The 23,388-nt window shown below is 38.2% G+C and overlaps 1 long non-coding RNA gene and 1 other non-coding gene across 3 annotated transcripts; one reads left to right on the forward strand and one right to left on the reverse strand.

The window, feature by feature from the left end:
- Window positions 1-367: 367 nt before the first annotated feature.
- LOC118487016 lies at window positions 368-473 on the reverse strand. The gene has a single exon (XR_004880183.1). It is a non-coding gene; the product is annotated as a small nucleolar RNA R71 (small nucleolar RNA).
- A 20,387-nt stretch (window positions 474-20,860) lies between these two features.
- Window positions 20,861-23,172, forward strand: LOC110905531. 2 transcript variants are annotated; one of them, XR_002573203.2, is made up of 4 exons: window positions 20,861-21,282; window positions 21,352-21,459; window positions 21,575-21,729; window positions 22,925-23,172. It is a non-coding gene; the product is annotated as an uncharacterized LOC110905531 (long non-coding RNA). The 2 variants fall into 2 exon arrangements; XR_004878907.1 differs by having other exon boundaries at window positions 20,862-21,282; window positions 21,575-23,172.
- The last annotated feature ends 216 nt before the right edge of the window (window positions 23,173-23,388 follow it).

Here is a 23,388-nt window from a genome sequence, read left to right on the forward strand (position 1 = left end):
CATGCGAGGGGTATTGAAGCACATTTTAGGTCGGTGATTACTCACAATCCTTCACCGGTGGTTATTCCTCATAACAACCAAGGAAGAACCTTTGAAGTAAGGACTAATTCCTTACAAAGTTTGCCGAAATATAAGGGTCTAGCAATGGAGGAACCTTATTTTCATTTGGAGGCCTATGACTCAATTTGCAACACTCTTGGGAGTCAAGGTTTTTCGGCCGATGATGTGAAGTTGGTTTTGTTTCAATTCTCTTTGGAAGATAAGGCAAAGAAGTGGTTCTACACTTTGCCTTCGGCATCTATTTACACTTGGGGGGAAATGCAACAAATTTTCCTAGAAGAATTCTATACCGCCCAAAAGACCAATGATGCTAGGAAGGGGTTGAGGAGTTTCCAACAACAACAAGGTGAAATGTTCCATGAAGCCTTCGAGCGCTTTAATATGATGATCAAAAATTGTCCGCACCATGGAATTGAGCTTTGGGAATTGATGAATGCCTTCCATGAAGGGTTGTGTGCCGAAGATGCACGTGATTTAATGTCCATCACAAATGGGACTTTTGGCACCAATTACGAGAATGATGATTGGGAGTTTTTGGAACAAATGGCCATTACTTGAAAGAGAAAAGCCCAAGCATCAAGGAGAGCACGACCGGCCGTTACTCGAACACAAGTGCATGCAGCCGAGGATGGTAATGTACAAACTTCTAACCAAATTTATGATGTTTGTGCTATTTGTAATGAAATAGGTCATGCGGCTGAAAATTGCCAAGGAATGGTGGAAGGGCAATCCGAGGAGGTGAATGCGTTACAAGGTCAAGGAGGGGGTGGTAGAAACTTCAACATGAATTCTAACACTTACCACCCCGGGTTGAGGAACCACCCAAATTTTCGTTATGAGAACCCTTCGAATCAAGCAAACCCAAATTTCCAAGGTAACCAAGGTAATTATGGTTCACGCCAACCTTACAATAACCAAAGTGGATATCAAGGTGGGAATAACCAAGGATACCAAAGGCAATATCGAACGGGTCAAGAACAAGGGGGTCCTCGGGTGGAAATGAAATGATGGAAATGTTGAAAAGCATGCAAGCGGAAATGCAAAAGAGGAACCAAATGGATGACGCTCGCATACAAAAGGATGAGGCTCGAGACAAAGCAATTCAAACTTTGACCACCCAAATGGGTCAACTTGCAACCGAAGTGTCCGAATTGAAGAAAAGCAAAGGTCAATTACCAAGCGACACTAAGGTAAACCCGTCTCATAGTACTTCAAGAGGTAATAATGTTAATATTCACCATGTAAGTGTTTTGAGAAGTGGGAAAGAGTACAAAACCGATCCTTCACCGGATTTGGTTGATGGGGTGGTTGAGGATATAACGGGTCAAGATAGTGAGGAGAAAATGAACCACCCATTGTTTCTTCTAAAAAACCCAATTTTGAAAAACCCGAAGTTAATAAAGAAAAAGAAAAGGTAAATGAAGGTGAGAGATCTAGTGAAGTACCATTTCCTTCGGCTTTATTGGATCCGGGTAGAAAAAATTTTATTTCAAAACGGGGACCTCAAAAAGAGGAAATGTGGGAGGTTTTTAAACAGGTTAAAATTAATCTTCCTTTACTTGAAGCTATCAAACAGGTACCCGCTTACGCTAAGTTTCTAAAAGAATTGTGTACCTAAAAGAGGCAACAAAAAGTGCCTAAATTGGTAGACTTGACGGAGCGGGTAAGTGCGGTATTGAAAGGAGATCTTCCTCCTAAGTTACAAGATCTGAGAACGCCCCTAATAAACATCCAAGTTGGAAATTTTCAAACCGCAAGGGCGTTATTGGATCTTGGAGCCGGAGTAAGTATCCTACCGGGGGGGGGGTTATATGACCAATATGATTTTGGTCCATTGAAGCGGGATGAGACAACGGTTGTACTAGCCGATTTGTCTCACAAACTTCCCCGAGGTATCGTACGGGATGTTATAGTCAAGGTTGATGAGTTTTATTATCCCGTTGATTTTCTTGTGCTAGATTACTCATCCGCGGACCCAATTCAACAACAGAATGTTATTTTGGGTCGGCCATTTTTGAAAACCGCACATGCCATTATTGATTGTCGATATGGTACGGTCGACATGACATTCGGTAATAGAAATGTAGGATCGTGTTCTGACCTGAATGAGTCGTTCAGAGGTGTTCAACTTCGTTTCAGGTACGGAATAACAAGAAACGGAGGTAGAAATAGCTGATTCTTCACTAAAACTGCTAATTGTATTGATTAATACTCGATTACACGCAGTTTTTCACACCGGCAGCATTTCGGCATGGAATACAAGGCAGTGTTCTATGGTTTCGCTCAAATGAACCCCTATATATAGTTGCTGTGGTTTCGCTCCAAGTGACATGACCACATGAGCGAAACCCCATTGACCATATAAGCGGAACTCTAACCTATCCACATAAGCGAAACCCCTAGCAAATGTCCCTATGAGCGAAACCTGCCTCCTATGCACATACACTTCCTATTTTCTCGTAAAACGTGCCCTAATCTATACAATTCAATGTAAGAATCGATACAAGACGAAGTCGACAGATGTAGTTCACCAACAAACTCCCCCTCAGATGTTGACGAGTCGACTATCGAGTCACGACAATGCTGTATCTTCACTTCTTCAGTCTTGATCAGTCTCTGGGCTTTTCTCTCTCTTTATCTTCATCAACAGGCTCTTCTTTAACAAGATCTGCTTGAATATCTTCAGACTCCCCCTCTCGATTTGCTGGTATTCCTTTGTACTTCAGCAATGTCTGATTCTGGATCGATGTCTGGCTCTTCATGTTCCAAGATTGAAACCTGGTTCAAGCTCTATCTGCTGAGTCTTTAATTTCCAGTATCAAAACTTGGCTTTCTTCAAACAGAGTGCTCAGGTATTATGACTTGGCTCTTTCTCTTTAAGTCCAAGATCAAAACCTGGCTATTCCTGCACATTCTTAACCCAGAAATAAGATTTTCTAAATTTAACAATTTGTAGTGCACCAATTCTGACATAGTCAGACAACTCCCTCTCATAAACATATGCATCAACAACTAAATCTCCCTCAAATCACTTTCTATATGATGAACCACTTGTTGATTTAAAAACACATTTCCTCATTTAATACACACTCCCCCTCACAACAATGTCATCATGTTTAGCACTAAGAATTTTGAAAATCTGTTTTCCAACATCAGTTGTCGAAAATCTTTTTTGATTTTCTGAAAGAAAGTAAATGACATCACTTGTAAAGACAGAAGAATGACACCAATTGTAAAAAAAACAACAAGAACGCAGAAATGAAATATTTACAAACAATATTTTTGTGAGTTCGTGTAAGAGAATCATATCAGTTTTTGAGACATGTCACCAACACCGTTAAGCTTGATTTCATTTTAAGCTCTAAACAATTCACCTAGATTGTCAGTATATCGATCCACTTAAATTTTCACACAAAGTTCAATTGATCCGAGATATGATATTAATGTTTTAAGCTCTTGAACTTATTCGTGTGTCCTACTACTTGAATATACTCCCGTATCCAGATCCCAATATTCAGTCTTACAGGTGAGTATACCACAGATGATATCTGTCAGGGGTTAGATGCGAGGGTCATGAGAGCTCAGGTCGATACTTCCGTATACGCAGAGAGATGACGGCTTCGACTTTTTGGTGTGTCCCCTTTAGAGGATCTTTTTGATTTCAACAGCAGCGACTATCAATTTTATTGTTTCATCAGCTTGCTTGCTGAGGGCGATGCTATGTTTCAAGCATTTGCAGAAAGCATTATCCGGGGACTAGGTCAGTACTTCCATACAGTAGAAGTCTCAGGATAATACCCCAGATATCACTGAGCATAAAGACCTAGTATCTCAGAATAAGGGACCTTTCAAACAAGATTTCAGGGGTTACCTATATATCCAAGAAGTTGTTAACCCACAGAACAAGCAAGTTTGAATTTTTATGTTTATATCTCGTCACAATTTACTAAATGTGTGAAAAGCTACTGACACATCGACAGTAAGATTATTTATCACATTTTATCTTTACATTTCTTTAGCATGTTGTGACAGTCCACTAATGTACTATCATTTCCTCTTTTCACAACAAAACTCATTTTTGATTTTATCATGTTTTTGTCTTTTTCAAATTTTCTAATGTTTTTGGATTTTCTAAAATTTTCTACTCCCCCTAAAATGCAAACACGTTAAAGAAATTTGAAAACTAACTAGACTCTAGACCCAATTGAAAAACACAGAAAGTAAAACAAACTATACAGAACTTGACAACTGACATCGAATCGCATTAAATCGCCATTCACTCGGCATAAACAATCAGAACTTCCCCTTTCAACAAACATTTTCTCATTTAGATCTCAAAACACTTAAGTTTGTTTTAATCAAAATGATTTTTCTGGAAAATGAGTTTGTTTTTACCATTTGTAAGTTTACCACTTGATAAATGCGGGGGTATGGTTCATCATCTTGTCTATCAATCAGATATGTAGTAAATTAAGTACAACTTAATGTCCCTGATTTACCATTTGCATTGAAGAAACCTCTGTACCACTTGTAAAATAACCTCTTGTAGGTATAACTAACCAACACCAACTGTAGGAATGAGTCATCTACATGAACCTTTTTACCACTAGCAGGATTGATCACAAGGATGCTGGTTCCTGCTTCGCACTTACCAACCTGGAAGCTCCGGCGTAGTCCTTCACCTGTAAAATTTTAATAATTTTTAAACCTTTTTTCAAAAAAAAATTTCAAACACTAGAAAGATGCCGATTCCTGATCCACGATATAAACTTGGGATCTCCGGCATAGTCCTAAGACTTCAAGGGAAACAAACTTCCATCCAAGTCTTCTCAGACTTGATGGCTTTCAGTTCTTGCGCAGTGGAGTTGTATGTTGCCTTTTTAGTTGCATAAAAATCTTTAACCCCCTTAGCTTTCCCATTCAACATCTTCCCAAAAATATTTTTAACACTTCCATTAAATGTTTTCTCGACATCAAACTTAGTTTTCTCGTTGTAAAATTGATTCGAGATATCAACCTTTCCAACCTTCTGTTGAACCTCTTCAAATTTCAGTGATGGAAACTCATCATCATTCACTGAAATTTTCATCTCACTTTGTGGCTCTTCTGGCTTTGTGGAACCAGATTCATCGCCGACTTTCTCACTAACCTTTTTAACAACCCACACTTGGTTGTTCTCAGCTTTCTGTTTGAAAACATTCTTTTTAGAACACTCACCAACCTCATAAGTTGAGTTTTCAAAAACTTTAAGTTTTTCGATTGGTGGTTCAACATCAACAACCTTTTCTTTCAATTTCTTAGAAACTCCCTGTTTTGTTTTAGCATTTTTCTGACAATTCCATGCAATGTGACTAGCTTCATGGCATCTGTAACAGGTACGAGTTTCTCTTGAATAGATCTTTTCAGTTCCATTCTTCTTCTTCTCAGCAAGAAAATCTTGATTTGACTATCTCCAGAATGGTTTCTTCTATTCGTCTTCTGAACTTCCTCCTGAAACAAATTCTGCTTTTGTTTTAGAATTTTTTCAAATTTTTATCATTTTATGATGGAATAAAGCCAAGTCCTTTCTTTTTGTAGCTTCGATTTTGGTTTGATTTCTTTTGAAAACCAGAACCAGAATTGTAACCCTTTTTCTTGTTTAAACGTTGTTGAACTCTTGAGGTGTAAGGTTTAGGCTTTACATTAAGATTTTCATCTTTTATTTTTGAAATATTAATTTCTGTTAGTTTGAAAACCTTTTTTATTAATTCAGTTTTAACACCTCTTATTGGAAACTCTTTGTCAGAGTATAATTTGTCAGAATCATTTAAAGTGTATGCTACTTCAAATGTTTCATCATCCAAATTTGCCTTTGATAACAAAAATTCTTTACTGTAAGACCGTTTGACCAACAATTTTTGACTGTTGACTGACGAATTTGACCCTCCAGACTCAGACTTTGACTCATCCTCATCAGTATCCAACACCTGATCAACCACCTTTTTGATTAACTCAGACTCATGATCAGTGTCAGACGAGGTAAACGTGACATCAATGTTGTCTGGTAAAACGTCAGTTGTGTCGGTTTTTAGCTTTATATTGACTTCTTTTGCAAGTTGCTCCTCGTTTGGTTTTCTAGGAGAGTACCCTTCCCAAATTGGAGGCGGACACTTGTTATAGCTAACAGTCGGTTTCCTACCACAATCTTTCTTCTTTGGCTTCTCATCTTGAAAAGCTTCCATACCTGCAACAGTTGGGTAAATACGATCAATGAGATAATCAGAACTAGAATAACTTTGTAACAAACGTCTAATTCTCTCATTTTCAATTTTCTCTGTCTCCAACTCTTGCTTCCACTTAGCACTCTCTTCGATGTAAAAGTTGATAGCTTTCTGCTTTGTCATCATTACAGCATTCATCATCGTTAATGCTTGTTCTTTTTCTGAGTTTGTCTTTTGGAGACCAGTTACTGTTTGTTCAAGACATCATAGGATTCTTTAACATAGTTGAGGTTGAACAGTAAGTGCTCATTCTTCTTCTCATACTCAGCAATTATTTCATCTTTTGCTGCACATCCCTTGCATGCTTCCAAACACTTTGTGCAAGGCTTTACAACTTCAACAATCTTCTCAACTTCGATTGTTTTCACCACTTCAACCACCTTTTCTTCTTCTTTTACCTTCTCAGCTTCAGTAGTCTTCTCAGCAACACTTTCAACATTTTCATTCTGAACAACAGCTTCAGTATTTCTTTGTTGTTGTTCTTTTGCAGCTCTTTTCTCTTTTAGTTTCTCCAAGCGATCTGCAAAATAGAAATGAAAGCTTTCAGGAGAAAGATGAGATTTTGCAACATTTATATGTTTCTCTTCCTCATCATCACTGCTACTATCAACTGGTGATTGATCAAACTGTGCGGATTTTTCAGAACTAGCATCTGATACATCAGAATCTAACGGTGTTTGATCAAATACAACTTCTTTTTCTGAAGTAACATCATTATGCACACTCTCATCTGCACTCTGAGAACCTTCATTAGTACTTTCTGAGCTATTATCAGATGCAACAGACTGTTCCTCCACACTTTTCACAGTCACTCCAATAGACTTCATCCAGGTGGTAAACATATCTGGCTCTCTGACAATCTTTGCAATGAATGCTTTGAAATCACCCTTTTCATCAACAAACATATCCCAGCTGAATCCTTCAGGTAGTTGTTCATCATCTTGATCAACTAAACATGCTTAGCTATCAGGAGATATGTAGTTGCTCCAGTTGAAGTCTAGTAAACATGCTCTCTTAGAATCCTCAATCTTCCTACCATGAGCCGTCTCTGAGTCTTGTGATTGACCGACCTGTTGATAAATGGCTTTCCGGTAGTAATCATCTTTTCCGAACGGATTCTGAGCACCACTAGCTTCCCTGTTCTTGCATTCCCGTTTGAAATGGCCCTTCTCCCTGCATCGAAAACAAGTAACTTTAGATTTATCAAAACCTAAAGTAGATACATGAGCATCAAGAAAGTCATTTCTTCCGGTAATCGTTTTGAACTTTTCAGCACGTCTAAGAACACTTGCTAGACACCATTTGATATCCATCAATTGCATCTCTTCGGCGTCTATTTGATCGTAATCCTCCTTTGTAAGCATAGGATTTCCGATCCGACCAGCAACTAGACCCTCATAAGATAACAACACTGAACCAAGTAGCGCCATGTGGTCTTTAGCAGTTTCCTCAGAAAAACTTTGGCCTTCTGGAAGATTTAGAGCGATGTTGCACTGAATTGCATAACCATTTCTTGTCTTTGTGCCTTAAGACCAAAAGCTTGAATTTGACTCTTTAGGATTGACACTTGGAAATGATGAGAATCCACTGCTGTTTTTGTTTGAACTCTGATCTGCTTTTTCTGATGAATCTCCAGCGCTGAATGCAGTTTGGATTTTTGGACTTCTCTCGGATTCTGGAACTGGAATGCTACCCTTGTAATACATCTTTACATCCTGTTGACCACTCGAACTGTTCATCCTGGCGATCTTCTGCTGTTCCAGATCCTGACTCTCGATCTTTTCAATGAACTGAGAAATTGTTAATCCATCATAAACACCTGTGTTCTTCAGAATCATCAAATACGTTCCCCACTCTTTCTGTGGTAACGCATCAGCTAACTTGTCTACCCACTCTTCACGATCTTTCGTAATACTCAACATCGACATTGATCGCACTAGGTGACAATAGCGTTCTATCAGCTTCTTCGTATCCTCACCCGGTAGACTACTGAACAGATCAAACTCTTTCTTTAGTAGCAAAATGAATATGTCTTCCTTAATAGCTTGTTGAGTGCATCCCAGATTGACTTTGCAGTTTTGTCATGTTGTAGCAAAATGAATATGTCTTCCTTAATAGCTTGTTGAAGCAGACTGATCATCATCTTTTCTACTTTGTACATAACTCGTTCTTGATCCGTGAATTCTGATAATTCTTTGAGAACCTGCAAATCTGTTCGAGGCAACACATATTTCTTCAAGATACATTCCCACGACCTAAGATGGTTTGCCTGAACCCAGTTCTCGAATCTATCTTTCCACCCGTAGTATTCTTCGATACTCATCAGTTTACGGGGCTTTTGGGTGGTTCCCGTCTCGTTTTCTAAATTCATGGCTTGAGCAATAGCAGCTGGACCAGACGGTGTTGCAAACGCGTTATAGAACTCGGTATCCATGATGACTTAGCACGATTTTCAAATTTAGTGACAAATAAGCGAAATCAGGTGATTGTACACAATGAGCGAAATCCCAGATGACCTTTTGAGCGAAATTATCCTTGAATGTACTTAAGAGCGAAACCCTGATGGTCCTTAAAAGCGAAACCTCAAACAAAGTGCCACAGGAGCGAAATCTAATGTCCAAAAAGCGAAACCACTTAATCTTGTGACACAAAAGCGAAACCTCAGACTTGATACCCTAAAAGCGAAACTATCAAGCAATTTGGAGCGAAACCTCTCGATTATATGACACAAGAGCGAAATCAAGATGACAAATAAGCGAAATCACAAGATGTCCAAATAAGAGAAACCTAATCGAAGCTTAATTTGATCCATTTTTACTTTTAATTTAGGTCCGAAACTTTCCAGGGTTTGTTAATGTCCGATTGTCTATGATCTGTGAAATTTTGACCGAATTTCGACCAGTAAAACTTTCTGAAATGAAGAAAGAAGATGTAGAAGTAAGAAATGATGATGAAATCCAGCTAATCTCTGCAGAACTCCTCCTCCTGAGGTCTGATACCACTTGTAGGATCGTGTTCTGACCCGAATGAGTCGTTCAGAGGTGTTCAACTTCGTTTCAGGGGCGGAATAACAAGAAACGGAGGTAGAAATAGCTGATTCTTCACTAAAACTGCTAAGTGTGTTGATTAACACTCGATTACACGCAGTTCTTCACACCGGCAGCACTTCGGCATGGAATACAAGGCAGTGTTCTATGGTTTCGCTCAAATGAACCCCTATATATAGTTGCTGTGGTTTCGCTCTAAGTGACATGACCACATGAGCGAAACCCCATTGACCATATAAGCGAAACCCTAACCTATCCACATAAGCGAAACCCCTAGCAAATGTCCCTATGAGCGAAACCTGCCTCCTATACACATGCACTTCCTATTTTCTCATAAAACGTGCCCTAATCTATACAATTCAATGTAAGACTCGATACAAGACGAAGTCGACAGATGTAGTGCACCAACAAGAAAGATGAGATTAAATGTTTTTACTAACGGTACTAACGTTTATGGTGATGAGTGTTTCTTAGCAGATTTCATAGATGGATACAACCCGAAGGAATTCGAAGAGGAAATTTTGGGTTCTTGTGTTTGTGATGTGTCTTTGCAGGTTCATGCATGTGAGTTGGAGATGGAAGAGAAAGAGCAAGAGGCTCTTGCGGTGAAAGAAGGAAGACCGCCATGGACCCACCAAACAGATGCTTTACCGATGGAAATTGATTCGGGTACAAAGCCTTCTTTGGAATGTCCACCAAGTGTGGAGTTGAAAGAGCTACCAAAGCACCTAAAGTATGTGTTTTTGGGGGAGAATGACACTTTACCGGTGATCATTGCTTCCAATTTGGCGGTAGCTCAAGAGGAGGAGTTGATACGGGTGTTGAAGGCTCACAAGGCGGCAATTGGGTGGACGATAGCCGATTTAAAAGGTATTAGTCCATCCATTGTGATGCACAAAATTATTACAAGTGAGGATGCAAAGCCGACCCGTGAAACACAAAAAAGGTTGAACCCAAATTTGAGAGAGGTGGTAAAGAAAGAAGTTATCAAGTGGTTGGATGCGGGGATCATTTATCCAATCTCGGATAGTGCATGGGTAAGTCCGACTCAGGTTGTGCCTAAAAAATCCGGCATCAAGGTAGTAAAAGATGAGCAAGGTGAGCAAATCGCCACCCGCCCGGTAACAGGGTGGCGAGTTTGTATTGATTATAGAAAAATTAAACGCCGCCACCTCTAAAGACCATTTCCTGTTACCCTTCATTGACCAAATAATTGAAAAACTTTCCGGTCAAAAATATTATTGTTTTTTGGATGGGTACTCGGGATTTAACCAAATTGCCATTCACCCGGACGACCAACATAAAACCACGTTTACATGTCCATATGGTACATTTGCTTTTCGGCGAATGCCATTTGGACTATGTAACGCCCCGGCCACATTCCAAAGATGTATGATGAGTATATTTTCGGACATGGTCGGGGAATCTCTTGAAGTGTTTATGGATGATTTTTCCATTTTTGGTCCAAGTTTCGAGTCTTGTCTTGATGAATTAGAAAAAGTTTTAAAAAGATGTGTTGAGACAAACTTGGTACTAAGTTGGGAAAAGAGCCATTTTATGGTTCAAGAGGGCATTGTGTTGGGACATGTGATATCGGACCGGGGAATGGAGGTAGACAAGGCAAAGATTCGGGTAATTTCATCTCTACCCCCACCAAAGAATGTTAAGGGGGTAAGATCTTTTTTGGGACATGCGGGGTTTTATAGAAGGTTTATTAAAGGATTTAGTGTAATTACAAAACCTTTATGCAACTTATTATTGAAAGATGTTCCATTTGATTTTACTGACGAATGTTTGCAAGCGTTTCGTGTTTTGAAGGAACAATTGGTGAAGGCTCCTATCTTGCAACCACCGGATTGGTCAAAGCCGTTCGAGATTATGTGTGATGCTAGCGACACGACCATTGGAGCGGTTTTGGGTCAAAGAGTTGATAAAAAGCCGGTGGTGATTTACTATGCAAGCAAAACTTTGTCCGAGGTGCAACTGAATTACACCACAACCGGAAAAAAATTATTAGCGGTGGTGTATGCCTTGGACAAGTTTAGATCTTACATTGGGGGGAGCAAGGTGATTATGTATTCGGACCATAGTGCAGTTCGATATTTGATGGAAAAGAAGGACGCAAAGCCCCGATTGATTCGTTGGGTGCTTTTGTTACAAGAATTTGATCTTGAGATTCGGGACAAAAAGGGATGTGAAAATGTTGTTGTGGATCATTTGTCCCGAATCCCATTGGAAGGTGTTGATGACCCAAGCGAAATCAATGAACGGTTCCCCGATGAACATTTGTTAGCCGTCTCTACTTTTGTTGCACCTTGGTATGCCCATTACGTGAACTATCTGGCCAAGGGTGCAATTCCGAATCATTGGACAAAGAAGAGACGACAACAATTTCTTAGTCAAGTGAAGCAATATATATGGGATGAACCGGACTTGTTCAAAATCGGACCTGATCAAGTGATACGAAGATGTGTTCCCGAAACTGAAATTTTAGAGATTTTGACACATACTCATTCCTCGGCATGTGGAGGGCATTTTAGTGGGAACAAGACGGGTTATCGGGTGTTATCTAGTGGGTTTTATTGGCCCACAATTTTTAAGGATTCTTGTGAGTATGCACGGAATTGCATCAATTGTCAAAGAGTGGGAAGCATTTCGAAACGGGATGAAATGCCGTTACAACCGATTCTGGTAGTGGAAATATTTGTTGTTTGGGGAATAGACTTCATGGGTCCTTTTCCAAACTCAAATGGGTTTTTATACATATTGGTTGCGGTTGACTACGTTTCTAAAAGGATTGAAGCTATCGCTACGAGAACCAACGATCACTTTGTTGTATGTAAGTTTGTGCAATCCAATATTTTTGCTCGATTCGGTGTGCCTAGGGTGATAATAAGTGATGGTGGATCATATTTTAAAAACTTCACCTTTGGAAAATTGCTAAAAAGATATAATGTGAACCACCGCGTTGCTACACCATACCACCCGCAAAGGAGTGGTCAAGTGGAAGTATCTAACCGGCAAATTAAAGAAATTCTAATGAAGACGGTGAGAACGGATCGGAAAGATTGGTCAAGCAAGCTTGATGATGTGTTGTGGGCTTATCGAACGGCCTACAAAACTCCACTTGATACAACTCCTTATCGAATGGTGTATGGAAAAGGATGTCATTTGCCTATGGAGTTAGCACACCGGGCATATTGGGCAATTAAAACGGTGAATGCAAACTATGACGAAGCGGGTCGGGCGAGAAAGCTACAACTGAATGAAATTGAGGAAATAAGGGATCAAGCTTATGAGTGTGCATCCGCATATAAAGACAAACTGAAGAAAGTTCATGATGCGAAGATAAGGAAAAAGAACTTTGAAGTGGGTCAAAAAGTGTGGTTGTACAATTCAAGATTGAAGATGTTCGCGGGGAAACTCAAAAGCAAGTGGATGGGTCCTTACGTTGTCCGAAGAGTGGGAAGATTTGGAGATGTTGACATTCAAGACGAACAAACAAATAAGCAACAAACAGTGAACGGGCATCGGCTCAAACCGTACTTGGAAGGTAACGATATCAACAATCTCGAGCTCGATAAAGTGGGTTACATTTTACGCCCAGTGGATGACGAAGAAACATGAAATAGGCCCAGGTTTGGTGTTTGTAAATATTTAGTTTAGTTTATTTTAGTTTGAATAAGTTCCGTTTAAACCGGTGTTCGAAACAAGTGTGGGGAAATTTTTATTAATTTCCTGAACATAGTGTTGAGGACAACACGGGTTTTTTTAACGGGGGGTAGGGATAAATTTCATGTTTTTGAAAAATTTATAAACTCATAAAAATTATAAAGTTTAGAAAAGCTAAAAAAAAAAACATAAACATTTTTTTCGTGCAAATAAAGGTTTTTGGCTGCCCCCAAACGCCCAGTACCCGCCGTAAGCTATGGTGGGGAGCGTAGCTTACGGCGGCCTCCATACCAAAAAGAAGCTTACGCCGAACAGCTACTGTTTTACGGCATTGCTTTTTGCCAGGTCCCGCCGTAGCCTACAACAGGTGCCGTAGGTTATGGCACGCAGTGAAAATGTTTGGTGGCCCCTTCCGTCGGGTACGTGTATATATATATATATATAAAACAAAAATTAAAACTTTATATTAATAATAAACTTTTTAATAAAAACAAAAACAACAACAAACCCCATCCACATATCTCGTTCCCCTCATCCCCAACCACAACCTTTCTTCTTCTTCCTCTAGAACCCTAGCCCACCATAACCACAAACCTCCATACCTTTCTCAAATCTTGTCCAAATCAAGTGATTTTTGGGTCGTTTTTGACTAAAATTTCACAAGCATTCTGATTTTGGGTAAAGAGTTGGAAGAAAACCTCATTTCCTTGGTCGAATTTTAGACCCTAGGTGCCGAAAATTTGGGGCTTTTTGTGGGTTTTTGTGTGAACTTCAAGTTTTTGTGATTCTCATCTTCTACAACATCAAGGTATGCAATTTCACTTCATTTTCTTATGTACTTTGAGGTTTGTAAGTCTTCATTATAGATTTTTCTTACACACTTGCTTGTATATGATAGATGATAGGAAATTGTTGAACCATTGACTGTATGGGTATAAATGTGTTTGATGTTTAGTGGAAGTTTTTGGAAAAATTCTGATTTATAGAGACATCATGCCTAAATTTTGTTTGAATGAATGAAATTTTGGTTTTTGCACATCTATACCCATAACATGAAGTAAGTGTGGGGAAGATTAGGTAGAAATACTAACTTGAAATTGTTTGTGTGGTTTTTGAATGTGTGTAGGCATGGTGACGAAAAAAGGGAAAGGAATTGCAAGTTCTTCTAATGCGCCTCAAGGGGATGATGCGCAACAAAAGAGGAGGAGATTGACTCGGGTTGGTGACCCAGACTCGGAGGAGGATGCACCTCCAAGGGGTCCAAAACCGGATTGGACATCCGGTTCATTGCTAGACCAACCCGCGGAATGGAGAGAGGATCTATTTCATGAACAAATGAACAAGCTAAAACAAAGGGGTGAAGCATTTATTTGTGAAAAGGAAATCCGGGAGGTTGATTTCGGGCCATTCGGGGTCACGGCCAAGTTTAACGCATTGGGTTGGGGGGCGGCTATGAAGTGTTATGATGGTGAGGTAAAGAAGATGTATGACAAGCAGATTCAAGAGTGGGTGGCATCACTCGAATGTCCCCCGTTCAAGGCCCCAAGCAAGATAAGGCTTGTTGGATGGTGTAATGGGGTGAAAGTAGAAATGTCTTATGACTCTTTGCGCCGGATAGCAAAGTTTGATGATGGGCCAGCCAATGAATACATCTACCCGAGCCTCAAAGATCTCTACCACGAGCCCAATAAGCATCCGCAATGGCAAAATATGCTTGATTACCTCTTCCTTTCGGGTACAACACATGGGAAGTTATATAGAAGCAATATGAGAATGGAAGAAAAGTTATTGTTGACATTGTGCATGTATAATGTTGTTCCGAGGCGGGGTGACAAGATGGAGGTGCGGTTCCAAGAAGTGCCAATCTTATATATGATGATGCATGGGTCTCCCAAGGTCCCTTACCGATTTTTAGTGCTAAACAACATTTGGTTGGGTAAAAATAGTGGAGAACGAAAGACTATACCCCATTGCCGGTTGATTACAGCGTTATTGAAAAAATACGGAGCAATTAAAGGCGATGAAAAAGGTTCTTACAAGAGGTTTAGACCATTCGACCTTAAGAATCTTGGGCCGGGGTGGATTTACACAGAATCAGAGAGGTTTCATAAGTTGAAAACAAATGGGAGAAGGTGGAGAGCATTGAAGGTGGATGCGAGACCGTTACGACCGGGAGAGGCCGAGGAGCCCGAAACAACGGATGACGAAGTGAGTGGAGACGATGACTACCGTGAAGACAGATTCATGGTGGATGCTCAGATAGAGGGTGCGGGTCAGGCGGGAGTTCAGGGAGCCGGTGTACAATCTGGTTATGTGGGGAGTGCATTTGATTATGCACAACAGGCTTATGATCCTTATTGGGCCCATTCGGGGAATATGGGTCAGATTATTGAACAGAGGCGGCCTCCCACTTTCAGTGAATGGATTGAACCAAACCAGATGCTACTTGATCAACAAACTTTCATGGGTGCTAGTGTGGAAAGGGCTATCAAGCGAAGCTACGATAGAAATGAACAATGGAACCGTGCTCATATGTATGCCTATGAAGAAGAAGTGAACAACCGCTATTTAGATGATCACAAGAGACGCATGCATGATCAATGGCATGCGGGTTAACCAATTGAAGGAGATCCGCCCATTGTGGACTACACCACACTACCACCAAATGATGGTAGTGTGTCATACCCCACCCCACCATTGCATCACTCTCAGTGGGTGGATCCACATGCTATGAGTTACCAGCAGGCGAATCCAAGTGGTGACCAAGGAAGCAGCAGTAGTGGTGGAGCATTTGGCTTTGGTGAGTGGACTGACATGATGACGTCCATCTTTGGACCTCCACAGCCAAAGTACTACTAGCCAGGTCGTATCTTGCTCCTTTGTATATGTTTGTTTTTTGTTTATTTAGTATGTTTATGTTATGGTCGGGAGGTTGGGTGGTGTTTGATGTTGATATGTTTGTTGGGTTGTGAAAGTTGGTGGTGTCTTTAATAATAAAATAAAATAAAAATACAAAAAGAAACTTGGGGTTTGAGAGTATAAGCAAATGTTGGTGTTTTTGGATAAAGCGATCGTTCCCTCAAAACCATACATTGGGACAATGTATCCCAAGTGTGGGGATGGGGGAAATTTTTTAGAAATTTTAAAATTTTTTTTGTAAATCCAAGCGAAAATTGTTGAAATTTGAACACTTGATATTGTTCCACTTGACACACCAACACCGTTTTCTAGTCACTTTTTGGTGAGTGTTTGAGCCACATATGATTATTACAGAATATTTCTTTGTTTTGAGTGGCGGTGTGTGTAGTGTGTTAATAGAACTTGTGTGTGAATACTTGTTAAATCCTAGAGTTAGAATGCTTTTGGAAATGATAGGGGACTTTTAGGTAGCCTCGTCTAGATGTGTGAGAGTGCGGGATCGGTGGGTTGGACCTCATACTTTACATATATGAGCTTGGTATGTGAGGGGTGGGGGTTTGGTCCTTAGAAAGCCATGTTTGAGCCTTAGACCATTCGGTTGTGACCCAAGCCTACCTCCTATAAAATTTTACCTATTGAAATGACCCGGTTTAGGAGATTCAGTATGTAATGTTAAAGTTCTTATATATATTGTTGAGTTCTATGCTTAAAAAAATATGAAAAAAAAGAAAGAGTTAGTTGCGATAGTAGTTGAAAAGAAAAGAAAAAGTTGACGATGTTGTGTACATAGTTGATGTGTGCTTTGTTTAGTAGTAGAAATAAAAAAAAAAACGGGTCGAATCAATGAGCTACTTTCACATTCCCACTATTTCCTACCTTTACACATAGCCTCGTTACAACCCATAGGTCCTTTTTGATTTATAAGCATGCTAAATATTTAATAGGAGGAAACTTGATTCTTATACAAGCTTATTGTCGCGCACACACATACACGCATTGAATGGTTTTGCGTTACATACTAGTAATTCTTGTCACCGAGAGATTCTTGTGAGGGGTGTGTCTTGTGGTATGATTGAAAGTTAGTAAAAGGACAGCACATTTTAGCTTGATTTGCATAATTGATCGCTTATGGTTGTGAATAGTTTTGAATGGGTTGCTTGGGACAAGCAACGGGTAAGTGTGGGGATGTGACGGGTGGTCCATAGGACAACCCTTAAAAGGTTCAAATATACGCACATTACATACTTTATTCGGTTAATTATTTGAACTTGGTAACCACGCTATGTTTGATTGTGCAGGTGTTATAGTGTTCAAGATACGGGATTTGTGAAGTATAGATGAATGCCGGATGTTCAGGGAGTTAAGAAGTGAAGGAATCAAGAGTTAATGAAGAAACAAAGAGAAGCATCACATTCAGCACCGTAACCTACGGCCCTCCGCCGTAGGTTACGTCTCTAATACTTGCAAAATGTGACCGCCGTAAGACAGTGTAGACTAGCCGTAAAGAATCAGTCTGAGCCGTAACCTACGGCTCCCAGCCATAAGTTACGGCACCTTATGTTGACCCTGGATTCGCTGACCGCCGTAACCTACGGCTAGGGGCCGTAGGTTACGGCACCGACTGTCCTCAAGATGTAACTAATGCATTAAATTCGACTTTGATGAGGATTTATGGTGTCTAATCATGGGTTTCGGTTACTACCTGCTGGAAAACGATTATGGGAGTATATGAGGCACTTGAGAGCATGAAGAAGACTATCTTTTTTAACTATCTTTCATCTAGACTTTGTTGATTGTGATTGTGTTGAACAATTTCATCTTTTATTTTGCTACAATGTTTGTTCAAGCCATGAGTGGCTAGGTACTTTATGGTCATCTTTAGTTGAAGGTTGTTAAGACGGTTGTATTTTGATTCCCTATTTCTAGAATGGTAAACTTTATTTATGTTTTGTTTACTATGGTGTTTGATTATTTGCTTGTAAATTGTTGAGTCTTGTTTTATCCTATCTTGAAATCATACGTTCTTGGTGCCGTTGGCAATCGAGATATCATGGGTAAAGTTAGGATGGGGTAAGGGTTGATTGGTCATCGGGTAACAACCTCACGTTCTAGGAATCTGAGTACTTCGTTCCCTTTTATCACAACAAGTAATCTTACATGAATCATGTCTAGGTGATTCTTTCTAGTGGATAATAGCACAACCGTTGAAACAAACTGGAAACTAAAGATGGCCATTCGTCTCTCAATTGTTTACAACCAAATTTCCATTTTTGCAATTAGCTTACTATTCTTAAGTTTTAAAATCAAACAATCCAACTCTTGAATTTACTTTTATTACAATTAGTTTAACTTAGTTAATTTAGAGAAACAATTGAAATAGCACATTTCCCACAAACTCCCTGTGTTCGATACCCACTTACCGCTATCTATTTAGTTGTATTTGGATTAAATTTGATTGTGACCACGACATCACGTCAATCATCGTAGCAATCCTTTGGGTAAAAGAGATGTGGTTATTAAACCCATTATATTTTAATAGAAGTACATTTGGATCATATTTTACAGCAAATGTTGTAAGAGCTTAAAATCTCAGGGTTAAATGTCGTCATCCTATGTGAATTAAAAAAGCTTACAATCTTCAAACAACATTGACTAATTACTTGCCATGTGTCAGCTAAAAAATATAGATAATCGATACTTAAATTAAAATAACAAATATCCTTTTAACCAACTTATTATAAAGCGCACATCATCAATTAAGATTTTCCTAATGTAAAATTATACAAAACCACAAACCGACAATAGTATAATAATATTAAAGATATTGCTAGCATTGTACAACAACTAAAACAGATTTAACTTTAGTGAAACCAAACTAAACGAAACAAAAGCTTCCAAATTACTAAAATGGCCTCCAAATTATAATACTTAACAATATACATGAAAAGCTTTAAGCAACACCAGCACCTTTGCCCTTCTTTTTCTTTTCCTGAAGCTACTTCATATAGAATTCAAGCTCCTTGCCTTCTAAAACGTAACTGTTTTTGTTCCATAAAGTAGATAAAAAAGATACAGTAAGAAACTAAAATAGAAATCATCAGAGATGGCCATTTACCCCGATTGCTTATTGTCACACCCCAACCAATGGAGGAAACATCGGGATGAGACGAACAAATTGCTCAAAGCATCATAACACTATTGTGACAATATAATTTAAATCAAATTTCATAAAATACTAAAATGTCATACATCGTTCAAATAAATCGAACATGAAACAATTGTTCAAACATAATTTATTTTATAGGTGAGTTTCTAGTCCACCCTAATCTTGTTTCTTCAACATCTTGTCTATCAACCTGCAACATGTATTAAAATAATGATCAACAAAATATGCTGGCGAGTATACAAGTTTGATACATAGCATAGTAGAATAAAATTTTTAAATGCGCTCATATACAACATGAATAAGATGATGCAAGTTAACAGTTATGCCGAAACGTTGTTACTCTACATGCTCAAACCAAAGTTTCCAACGCAATTAAAGTGCATATCCTAAGAGTCTAGCGGGATGGTTAACATGTTTAACTTAACAATACCTAAAAGAATAGCGGGCGGGGCGTTACAACCTATAGCATATGCATAATACCATAATTGTTAACGTAGGCTTGCGAACAAGTGAATGAGCATATAGTCATGAAGTGTTTACATTAGCATCACATGTATAACAATAATCAAACATTTCATATGTTATTTGGATAGAGTGTGAATAAATAAAGTTTAACATGTTTGTGAATTTGAATATGAATACAAGTTGAACCCAAAAGTGTTTAAAATGAAAATGCGATCATGTATACTCACTGTGATTGCGTTGCGATTTCTTGTAAAAAACGCACGAGTAAAGAAATCCAAGAGAGCAAGCAAAGTGATTATCCTAGATATTGAAATACCACATACGACCTTGTTAATATTTAGGTTAAATTTAAATTTTCTAAAGTTTATTGTTTACATAAATTAATTACATCTCTAATTAGAATTTATAACTTACCCTTATTAACATGTAGTATTATAAAAAGAATTGTAAATTGTTATTTATTTAAATCACCATAACCTTTATAGTTATAAATTTGGCAATTTATTTACGTGAAAGGTTTCGTTATAAAAGGAGAAGAATTACAAATGAACATGATATTTACTTATGTTGATTACGTTTTAAGGGGTAAGGAATCGAAAGTAAAACTGTTAATTAATAATATTCATATTGTATAAGGGTTTTATTATAAAATATAAAAAACAAATGTGTTTATAAAAAAACATGTAGCAATTGAGCATGAGCCCGGGTCAAACCCGTGACCTCCGGCTCACATAAGCTTGGCCAAACCACAGATCCATGCTTGTTTTTGTGTTATGACTGTGTTCTTAATAAACTTATTTGTGAACTGGGTTTCCTCATTGAATGGTTTCAATAAAAAGAAGTAAAAAGTGCAGCAAAAAGTCAGGGGACGGGCTCGAACCCGAGACTTCCTGTGATTTAACAACAACAACAACAACAACAACCAACTGGGCTTTAATATCAGATTGGAAAATATTACGTTTCTGTTTTATTTTCGAATGTCTTGTGAGTATGGAAACGATTGTGATTGATCTTATATATGTATGATAAGGAGTCTAGGTTCAGGAATTACGTTTCTGTTTTATTTATACATAACGCCCCGCTTGCAGTATGCGCATCTTATATATATAATAAATGTAAATAATTGGGCTGATGTGGCAGCTTGTGGTGCTTTCTCACATTTGCTTTGGGCGGGAAAATGAGTAGGTGAAGGTTATTTGTATATGGGCGAGTGTGCGAGCTCCAAACCCGTTTTATGACCCTGACTATATAATCCTCTAAATCCCCCTTTCCATTACAACAGTTTCCATTTTTTCTGCGAAACCCTAAAACGCCGACGATGATGTTCATATGAACCACCCGCTCAATCTTGCATACCATCCTACTTCTTAATTTTATGATGGTCAGTTGTTCCTATTCATTTGTTCTTATCTTTAATTAAGCGATGATTCATGTGTTTTGGTAAGTATCCATCCTCAAACCCTAAAAACATCAAGCCGCACAACACCATCCATAGCCTCAGCGGTTTGTTTGTTCGATCCCCTAATCTTTACAATGCATCCATCGTTCTACCGATTTCGTTTACATATTCGTGTAGATCGTTCTTTGATCTACGTTTTGCGTATGGATTTGATGTGTTTTGATGAAACTTTCGTCAACGATCGTTGCGGTTATCAGAGGTTAAGATCTAGATTCGCTGTTTCAGAAGGATGAGGTTCGTTATAGATCTTATTCAACATATTTTGATGATTATTTGTTAGATGATTTCATCGATTTGTTACAGTTAAACGCCTTATTGTTTCGGTTAGTATAATCGAAAATTAGTTGTGCGTTCGTCAGCTGATGATGGTGGTGTTTAGGGTTGGAGAAACGACGATGGTGGTGAGCAGTGGTAAGTTTTTATTGACCAGGTATTTTATTATTTGATTTTTTTAGATCGGAGAAATAGTTGGGGTTCTAAGTTCAATCCAAAATATTGCCCAGTTCTGAATATTTTTGTTCTTCAGTGTTTCTCGGTTCAATCAACATGAAATTAAAGGACGATTCTTTAGCTGTGGATTGGTGTGGATTGTGACCTGTGGTTATGGCTAGACTATAAGGTATTAAAATCATGATAACGATAATGCAAGCTGGATATGAAACTGATGAGCTAACAAACTAGGTAATCTTCACAAAATTGCTTTTTTAATGATTAATGTTTTTTTGGTTTCGTCTTGAAAGTGATCAAGTGATATAGAATTACCAAAATCAATTGATATTGTAATGGGTCTGTTTTTTTGTTCATATAATATATGTTCTTACCAGAAATATATGTTTCTTCATATAGCTTCTTACCGGAATTTTGTTTCTATAATGACACATATTCTTTCTAAAAGGAAAGCTAATTAGTTGCGATAAAGAGGGTTTGTATAAAATATTGTTTGGATATGCTTTCATTGTCTGACATTGTAGCATTGGTTAATCAGATGCTATTGTTTAAGAAAATATTGGACCAAATCACTATAATAAATTTATGTATTTAGTTTGTTTTATCTTGCATGTGCTAGATTAGATTGGTGTTGATGTGGCTTCAAAGGTTTGTAGTTGTGATAACAGTCTAACGTACTTTCCAGGTCTGTAAGCTCCATTCACCGTTTTCATGATTCAGATAATAATCGTTTTCGTATATTAATAATACTTGTGTGTTTGTTTTGTGATCGTGTTTGTGTGGAGTAATTTTCATCAATGACGAAGATCGTTGGTACGCTCGGACCGAAATCAATAAATTTAAGCAATAAACTTTTGTAAACAAAACTTTCAAAATTATTTTTTATTTAAATATATCTATTTCCAGATCAAAGTGGCAGTGTTGAGATGAGTCCCTTATTAATTTATTCTTAAATTAATTGATACAAAAGTTGATTTACATCTTACATTTAGGGTTTGAATCCTCTCATATTCATTTTTACTCTTAATGCCAACACAGTTTATGTTGGAAGATACTCGATTTCCTTTTCTAGATCTCTCACACCCACCCACTTAGGTGTTTGGCACAATTATGATTTTAATGAAGCATTTAGTTTGACCCATTTGGGACAATTTTTAGTTAATGTATCTTTAGTTTATCCATTTGGCCCACTTTTTTTTGGTTAAATGTTACTTTAATCCTACAAAAGCATACAATAATCTTATCTACATCTTACAGCTATAAGGATAGCGATGGTAACATTTCAGAATTATTTACATCATTGCAGTACCATTTTTTATTCTGTTTTGTTGACTTAAGATTCGAGTAGATGCATAAATCTGGTAATATATATAGCTTTACTTGGTGTTGTATTTTTTTGGTCTCTAAGGCTTGTGGATGTTTCTTGCAGTCAACATTAACTTGGAAACAATGGGTGCATGGACCAGTCAAATTGAACAAATAAAAGTTGCTAAGGTTGGAGACTAATCATAAAAAAATCATGTTATCAAGTTATCAGTTATTTACCGTTAACATATGTATCAAGTAATCAAGTTATCAGTAATATATCACTCTGTTTGTATTTATTTTATTTATAAACTTATAAGTAATATAAATCAAAATTTCCTACCCGGGAAGTTCCCGGGTGATAACCTAGTATAATATATATATGTGTGGGCGCTCGGGGGGCAAAAGTGAAAGTGCACTAATTTTAACGTTATTTTACTAATTTCGTGAAAATAAAGTCAAAAGAGGGGGATGGTTAACCATGCATCATGTGGTGGCGTTGATATCCGAAAGACAAGGGGGTACATGCACTAATCGGCAGTTGTCTCAATTGCTGAGTGTTATGTGCCTTATGTCGAAGGCTTGATG

This window comes from Helianthus annuus, chromosome 14 (genome assembly GCF_002127325.2).
Source record: "Helianthus annuus cultivar XRQ/B chromosome 14, HanXRQr2.0-SUNRISE, whole genome shotgun sequence".
NCBI lineage: Eukaryota > Viridiplantae > Streptophyta > Magnoliopsida > Asterales > Asteraceae > Helianthus > Helianthus annuus.